General features: G+C 37.9%; 1 non-coding gene across 1 annotated transcript; it reads right to left on the bottom strand.

Moving 5' to 3' along the window:
• Positions 1-4388: 4388 nt before the first annotated feature.
• Positions 4389-4495, bottom strand: LOC146898774 (small nucleolar RNA R71). Its single transcript, XR_015024396.1, has one exon. It is a non-coding gene; the product is annotated as a small nucleolar RNA R71 (small nucleolar RNA).
• Between the last annotated feature and the right edge of the window lie 4373 nt (positions 4496-8868).

Raw genomic sequence — 8868 nt, 5'->3', positions numbered from 1 at the left:
GTCGCAGAACACTTGAAAATTATTAATTAGTAGCTACCACTAGTTTGATGGCGTCCAAATTCTCAATAATTCTCAAATGCTCTGCTACTGATTTATATATATTTTAGTTTATTTTAGTTTATTTGATGGCGGCCACCTCATATAGAAAACCAAATGGATTAACTTATTTGAGGCCCTTTCATTACAAATAAATTGTCATTGAGTTCATCATCAAGTTTCGATATATCATATTCATGATTTTCAATGAAAATATGTTCTTCATTATGTCCATAAGTTGCTCCTTGATTTGTCTCAGAGCAATCAGTATAAAGCTTTGCCATGATGACTGCTCCAATTAGTGGTGGAGCCAGACAAAAAAGTTTGGATTGGCCGCCATCAAAATAAACTAAAATATATAAATCATATTGCGTACAACACATTTAAGTTGTAATAAACCAAATATCAATCGTTCAAAATTTAAACTACATAATACTTAAAGTCGGTGAATAATACTTAAAGTGACATATTTTCTTTCCGAGTGACTTGTAATCATCAATAATTTACTCGGAACTAGTACGTGCACTAATTTCCCTAACTTTCAATATAAACTGACATGCTATCATCTAGAACCACATGTCCCGTCTTGTTTCTCACGTTAGAATTGAAAATTATCATTGTTGATAAAGATCTTCCAGTTGTGGCGGTAGGACATGGAAGATTCATAATAAGGCGCAACAGCTTATCAACCAAGAAGTATTTTTTGGTTTGTCTAGTGGCAGCCAAACACGCGCACAATTCTTGAATAGTTAATAAATTCTTTAACTTTGTAGATTGGCGAGCATCAAAAAGGAAATGTCAAAAATTAAAAGGCAAATTAATCTTCTCTTGATCACTAAAATCCATGGGATAATATTTTTAAACAAGCGTGCATATAGTCTCAACGCCAAAAGCTTTATATTTATCCTAAGGAGACAAAGCACAAGTTAGAGTTAACAAATCTATACTTGTTCATTAAATCTGTTATTCAACTCACGTAATTGTTTGCCAATGTCGTGTCATTTTGTGAAGAGCATGGTATCGAGATTCCTGACCTCAATGATTGTCATTTGGTTTTAGTGATCAAGAGCAGCTTAATGACACTGTATGTACTCTTGTTGAAAACTATTTATCTCCTGGATTTTAGTGATCAAGTGAAGATTAATTTGGCATTTCATCTTCGACATTTCCTTTTTGGTGCTCGTCAATCATCAAATTTGAAGACTTTATCAATTATACAAGAATTGTGATAATGTTTGGCTACCGCTAGACAAACCAAAAAACACTTCTTGGTTGCTAAGTTGTTTCACCTTATTTTGTCTCTTCTAGTTTCTACGGCCACAGTTGAAATATCTTTTTCAGCATTGAAAATTATCAACTCTAAGATGAGAATCAATATATGACCTGGTTTTCAAGCATGCATTAGTAGAAAGGAAAATTAGTGCATGTATTATTTCCGAGTAAATTATTGATGATTACAAGTCACTCGGCAAGAAAGTGTCACTTTCAGTAATTTATGACTGACTTTGTGCATTAGGTAGTTTAAATTTTGAACGATTTAGTTTTGGTTTATTACAACTTAAATGTGTTGTATGAAATATGATTTATATATTTATGTTCATTGTGATTGCGACCAACCCAAACTTTTATTTCTAGCTCTGCCACTGATTGGAGCAGTCATCATGGCAAAGCTTTATATTGATTGCTCTGAGACAGATCAACGGGCAACTTATGGACATAATGAAGAGCATATTTTCTTTGAAAATTGTGAATATGATGTATCGAAACCTGATGATGAACTCAATTACAATTCATTTGTAATGGAACGGCCTCATATAAATGAATCCATTTGGTTTTCTATATGAGGTGGCCACCATCAAAATAAACTAAAATATGTAAATCAGTCGTGGAACACTTGAAAATTATTAATTACTAGCTACCACTAGTTTGATGGCGTCTAAATTCTCAATATTTTCAAATGCTATGCCACTAATTTATATATATTTTAGTTTATTTTGATGGCGGCCACGTCATATAGAAAACCAAATGGATTCATTTATTTGATGCCCTTTCATTACAAATAAGTTATCATTGAGTTCATTATCAAGTTTTGATATATCATATTCATGATTTTCAAAGAAAATATGTTCTTCATTATGTCCATAAGTTGCTCCTTGATTTGTCTCAGAGCAATCAGTTTAAAGCTTTGCCATGATGACTGTCCCAATCAGTGGCGGAGCCAGACAAAAAAATTTTGGGATGGCCGTCATCAAAATAAACTAAAATATATAACTCATATTGCATACAACACATTTAAGTTGTAATAAACCAAAAATCAATCGTTCGAAATTTAAACTACATAATACTTAAAGTCGGTGAATAATACTTAAAGTGACACATTTTATTTCCGAGCGACTTGTAATCATAAATAATTTACTCGGAACTAGTACGCACTAATTTCCCTTTCAATATAAACTGACATGCTATCAGCTAGAACCAAATGCCCCGTCTTGTTTCTCACGTTAGACTCGATGATGACATTCTGTCATTACGTAATATTAGGGACTTATTGTGACATTTTGATAGAGTTCTCATGCAATTTATACTGTTCTGGAGTGCAAAAAGCTTAAAATTTGAAGTCTGTTCGAAGGAAATCGCGCCACGCCAATTTCAAGCCGTGCTGCGATTTTTGAAGCAAAATTACATCCTCCCTGTTTGAGGGAAATCGCGGCACGCCTATATACATGGCGCGGCACGATTTTGACGGGTCAGGCCCATGACTTCTATAAATACTGCACTCAATCTGAAGAACAGGGGTTACGATTTTGGAGAACGAAAGTGCGATTTTAACACCCAGAAGGCTGCAGCGGAGAGGATTTCATCATCTCTAACCCAGTTTATGTATGTTTTAATTCTTTCATTGATTATGCTATTTGTAAACTCAATTATGAGTAGCTAAATCTCTTAGAGATTAGGTCGGAGATGAACCTATGTAACCCTAATTGATCATATGTTGCTGTGAAACTCTATTACTTATTAATGATATTCTAGTTTTCATTCAATTCAATTGTTCTTACTGCTTTTTATATCCTGATCAAATATAAACATGATTTTGTGAGATCGAATGACTACTGACCATAGCTTTCGACTTAGACCTAATTGAATTGTTCTAATAAACATGGTTAGTCTAGGAATGGATAATCGTTTGTTAGTGATATTAGGTTAACGTGCTTAAACCTTTGATGATTATTAGACCACCTAAGGAATTAGGGGTTGTAGTTTAAAAAGAGGGTCCTAACTCAAGGGATTGATTAGGGCTAATTTGTTAACTATCGTGAAACTAGAGAATCATTAGTAATAATAGGTGCAGTAACCAATTAGGGGAAACATAGAGGATTCGAAGACCTGATCTCATCTCTCTCCTATTTTCTTAATCAAATCTTTACTTTTTTATTTGATTTCTTAAAATCAAACCAAATCTACTGCCTAGTGGCAAAACAAAATAAACTTTTATACATCCTACTTTTATAACGAAATTGAATAATTGAAGTTAAAAACAGTCCTCGTGGGAACGATATTTTTACTACTTCGATAGTTATTGGTGCACTTGCCAATCTTCTGTCAAGTTTTTGGCGCCGTTGCCGGGGACTGTTGAATTATTTCAACAAGGCAATTACGTTATAATTTAGGGTTTTTGCAATTTAATTTTTCTGTTTTTAATTTTTTATTTTTCTGTTTTCATATTCACTTGATTACTTTGCGTTGTGCAGTGCTACTAAGGTATTTTGCTGTTTATGCGAGGTAAACAGAGCTCGGACGACTTAGAGTACGATCCGGAAATTGAAAGAACTGCTAGAGCACTTCGGAAAGCTGTCCGATCGCAAAGGTTAGCTCAATCCGTTCCACCGGGTGTTCGAGAACAAGTACCGGAGCAACTCTCAAGTGAATCTGAAACAATCTCTTCTCCTAAATCTGCAACTATGGAAGGAGAAGGAGTTGTACCACCAAGACCTAAGCTTGGAGACTACGGGTTAGCCACTCATCGCGGTCAACTGACCCACACTTTTCAACCAGCTAACCCCGTAGCGTTCGACATCAAGACAACTGTCCTCAACGGTTTGAGGGACAAGCAATTCGATGGGACTGAAGCTATGAGTCCTCATGAACACTTGAGCCGTTTTGCTGAAACCTGCGAGTTTTGTGTGCAACCAGCCACCGTGACTGAAGCACAAAAGAAGCTAAGGCTATTTCCTTTCACCTTGACGGGAAGAGCAAAAGATTGGTTGCTAACAATTCCAAACGGGACTGTCCAAACATGGGAAGAGTTAGAGCTGAAGTTCTTGGAGAAATACTTCCCTATGTCTAAGTATTGGGACAAGAAGATGGAGATCTCTAACTTCAAGCAAGGAGAAGGTGAATCATTGTATGATGCTTGGGAGCGATTCAATTTGCTTCTCAAGAGATGCCCTAATCATGAGTTCACCGAGAAGCAATACCTCCAAATCTTCACTGAGGGGGTAACACCAAACACTCGAATGTTCTTAGATGCTTCCGCGGGAGGTAGTCTCAAGAGCAAAACTGATCATGAAGTCCAAGCTTTGATAGAAAACATGGCTGGAAATGAGTATCGTGCTGAAGCTAAAAAGAAAGAAAGAGGAGTGTTTGGGGTGAGTGAACAAACTGCTATCCTTGCGAACCAAGCAGCTATGAACAAACAAATCGAAGCTCTAACTAAGGAGTTTCAAGGCTTCACTTTGGCCCATAAACAACAACAAGTAGCTGCAATCAAGTGTGACTTATGTGGTGAAGAACATCCCAACGGTGAATGTGTTCCAGAAGGGTCAAATGAAGAAGCTAACTTCATGGGAGGTTATCAAAGGCAGAATCAATACTACAATTCAGGCATCAACAAGCATCCCAATCTAAGCTACTCAAATAACAATGCTTTGAACTCTCAGATGCTCACTCCTCCTCAACAACAACAAAGGAAGCCATCAGCTCTTGAGGAAACTATGATGAACTTCATGAAGATGACTCAAGGCAACTTTGAAGAGATGAAGAAGAGTCAAGAAGCTGAAAGAAAGAACAATGAAGCTTCTAGGAAGCTGCTTGAAACTCAACTGGGGCAATTAGCTAAGCAATTGGCTGAACAAAGTAAAGGCGGATTCTCAGGTAACACTAAAGATAACCCTAAGAATGAGTCTTGTAATGCTATTGAATTGAGGAGCAAAAAGGTTTTGACACCTTTAGTTCCAAAAGCTCCAAAGAAGGTTGATGATGTAGTTGAGGTAGAGGAGGATGATGTAGTTGAAAAAAATGATGAGGGTGGAGTTGAAAAAGAAAATGATCATGGAGTAGTTGAAAACGAAAGGAAGAAAAAAATAGAGGGAGAAAAAAGTGAGAAGTTAATTGATGAAGATTCAATCTTGAGGAAGTCGAAGAGTCAAATTTTGAAAGATGGAGACAAACCACAGGTTATTCCATCATATGTGAAGCTTCCATACCCTCACCTTTCAAAGAAGAAAGAAAAGGATGAAGGCCAATTCAAGAAGTTCATGCAACTTTTCTCACAACTTCAGGTGAATATTCCTTTCGGCGAAGCTCTTGATCAAATGCCGTTATATGCTAAGTTCATGAAAGACTTGTTAACCAAACGAAGGAAGCCTAAGGATGATGAGAACATAGCACTTTCTGAAAATTGTAGTGCTATTCTTCAAAAGAAGCTGCCACCTAAGTTGAAGGATCCTGGTGCTTTCACTATCCCTTGTTCCATTGGACCGGTAGACATTGGAAGAGCTTTATGTGACTTGGGAGCAAGTATAAATCTGATGCCTCTTTCAATGATGAAGAAGCTTAAGTGTGGGGAACCAAAACCAACAAGAATGACCATTACTTTAGCTGATCGGTCAATCTCTTATCCTTTCGGTATACTTGAAGATGTGCTAGTCAAGGTTAATGACTTGGTATTTCCAGCAGATTTTGTGGTCCTAGACATGGCTGAAGATGAAGACATGCCACTCATTCTAGGAAGACCTTTCCTTGCAACTGGCCGTGCTTTGATTGACATTGAGAAAGGAGAGCTAATGTTGAGATTCCATAAGGAGCAAGTAGTGTTTAATATATTTGAGGCCATGAAGCACAAAGATGAAAATCCCAAGTGTTACCGGATTGACATTGTTGAAGAAATAGTTAAAGATGACTCTTGTGAACATCAACCAACACACCCTCTTGAACGTGCAATTGTGAATTCTATAGAAAAAGGTGAAGATGATGAAGATCTTGAAGTAAGTGATTGTGTGAAGCAACTAGCAGCAAGCAAGCAAGAGTTGGGTCCGGTAAAAACAGAAGAATTAATGGGTAAGCACTCTATAGATGCCCCTATTTTGAGTGGAGAAGGAGAGAAAAATCCAGAATTAAAAGAACTCCCTTCTCACTTGAAATATGTTTTTCTCACTAAGGATGCCTCTAAACCAGTAATCATCAGCAATACCTTGACACCTTTGGAAGAAGAAAAATTGATGAGGGTGTTAAGAGACAATCAAGGAGCTTTGGGGTGGAACATTTCTGATTTAAAGGGTATTAGTCCAGCTTATTGCATGCATAAAATACACATGGAGGCTGAATACAAACCGGTGGTTCAACCTCAAAGGAGACTTAACCCAACAATGAAGGAAGTAGTAAAGAAAGAGGTGCTGAAGTTACTAGATGCAGGTATGATCTACCCTATCTCAGATAGCTCATGGGTAAGTCCAGTTCATGTGGTACCCAAGAAAGGAGGAATGACGGTTGTAGCAAATGAAAAAAATGAATTGATACCTACCCGCACCATCACTGGTTGGAGAATGTGTATAGACTACCGGAGGTTGAATACCGCAACAAGAAAGGACCACTTTCCATTACCATTCATGGATCAAATGATTGAGAGACTGGCTGGCCAAGCCTTTTATTGCTTCTTGGATGGGTATTCAGGGTATAATCAAATTGCAGTGGCTCCGGAAGATCAAGAAAAGACTGCCTTCACTTGTCCATTCGGTGTGTTTGCTTATCGAAGGATGCCCTTTGGGCTGTGTAATGCGCCGGCAACCTTTCAAAGGTGCATGCTTTCCATCTTCTCTGATATGATAGAGAAGAACATTGAGGTATTTATGGACGACTTTTCTGTTTTTGGTAAGTCTGTTGATCAATGCTTGTTCCATTTAAATGCTGTACTTAAAAGATGCACCGAAACTAACCTTGTTTTGAATTGGGAAAAATGTCATTTTATGGTAACCGAAGGTATAGTTTTGGGGCATAAGATAAGTGCTAAAGGCATTGAAGTGGACCAAGCTAAGATAGAGGTTATAGAGAAACTTCCTCCACCAATCAATGTTAAAGGAGTGAGGAGTTTCTTGGGGCATGCCGGTTTCTATCGGCGGTTCATAAAAGACTTTTCTAAAATTTCCAAACCCCTCTGTAACCTCTTGGTCAAAGAAAACGAGTTTAATTTTGATTCTGAATGTCTAAATGCTTTTTCTTTGATTAAAAACAAGTTGGTAACTGCACCAATAATCATTGCACCCGATTGGGATTTACCTTTTGAACTTATGTGTGATGCAAGTGATTATGCTGTTGGTGCAGTCCTAGGCCAACGCAAGAACAAATTTTTTCATGCAATTTACTATGCAAGCAAGGTTTTAAATGAAAATCAAGTTAACTATTCCACAACTGAAAAGGAATTGCTTGCGGTAATCTTTGCATTGGAAAAATTTCGTTCTTATCTAATAGGCTCCAAAGTCATTGTTTTTACAGATCATGCAGCTCTCAAATATCTCTTAACAAAAGGGGATTCAAAGCCTCGACTGTTGAGGTGGATCCTATTATTGCAAGAATTTGATCTTGAAATTCGTGACAAGAAGGGAGTCGAGAACGTGGTAGCTGACCACCTCTCAAGGCTGGAGAATGACGAGGTAACAAAGAAGGAGAAGGCCATCAAGGCCGAGTTCCCCGATGAACAGCTGTTTGCTATTGGAGAAAGACCTTGGTTTGCTGACATGGCAAACTTTAAGGCCGGCAACATAGTTCCTGATGATCTGACCTACCCTCAGAGGAAAAAGTTCTTCAAAGATGCAAACCACTACTTGTGGGATGACCCTTATCTGTTTAAGGTAGGTACTGACGGTTTGATTAGACGTTGTGTTGCAGGTGAGGAAGCACATAGTATCATGTGGCACTGCCATAGCTCAGCTTATGGAGGCCACCACAGTGGAGAAAGAACAGCTGCAAAAATTTTGCAAAGTGGATTCTGGTGGCCCACCCTTTTCAAAGATTGCCACGACTTCGTCACAAGATGTGACAAATGCCAAAGGACAGGTAACATATCAAAGAGGAATGAAATGCCCCTAAAAGGAATCATTGAAGTTGAACCATTTGATTGTTGGGGTATTGATTTTATGGGACCATTCCCTTCCTCTTACTCTTATTTCCATATTCTAGTCTGTGTTGATTATGTCACAAAGTGGGTTGAAGCGATACCATGTGTTGCTAATGATGCCAAAACGGTTGTCAACTTCCTTCAAAAGAATATTTTCACTAGGTTTGGAACCCCTAGAGTATTGATCAGTGATGGGGGGAAGCATTTTTGCAATAATTTTCTTGAAAATGTGCTCAAAAAGTATAACATTAAGCACAAAGTTGCAACTCCCTATCACCCACAAACTAGTGGTCAAGCAGAGGTTTCAAACCGACAGCTGAAACAGATTCTGGAGAAGACAGTTGCGTCAAATAGGAAAGATTGGTCTAGGAAATTAGATGACGCACTGTGGGCATATAGGACAGCCTTTAAGACCCATCTTGGGTTCTCACCCTATCAGTTAG

This window comes from Medicago sativa, chromosome 8 (assembly GCF_051527215.1).
Source record: "Medicago sativa cultivar Bolivia chromosome 8, Bolivia_mono, whole genome shotgun sequence".
In the NCBI taxonomy this organism is placed as follows: Eukaryota; Viridiplantae; Streptophyta; class Magnoliopsida; order Fabales; family Fabaceae; genus Medicago; species Medicago sativa.
The sequence above is the reverse complement of the archived record's forward strand: the minus strand, read 5'-3'. Positions and strand labels throughout refer to the sequence as shown.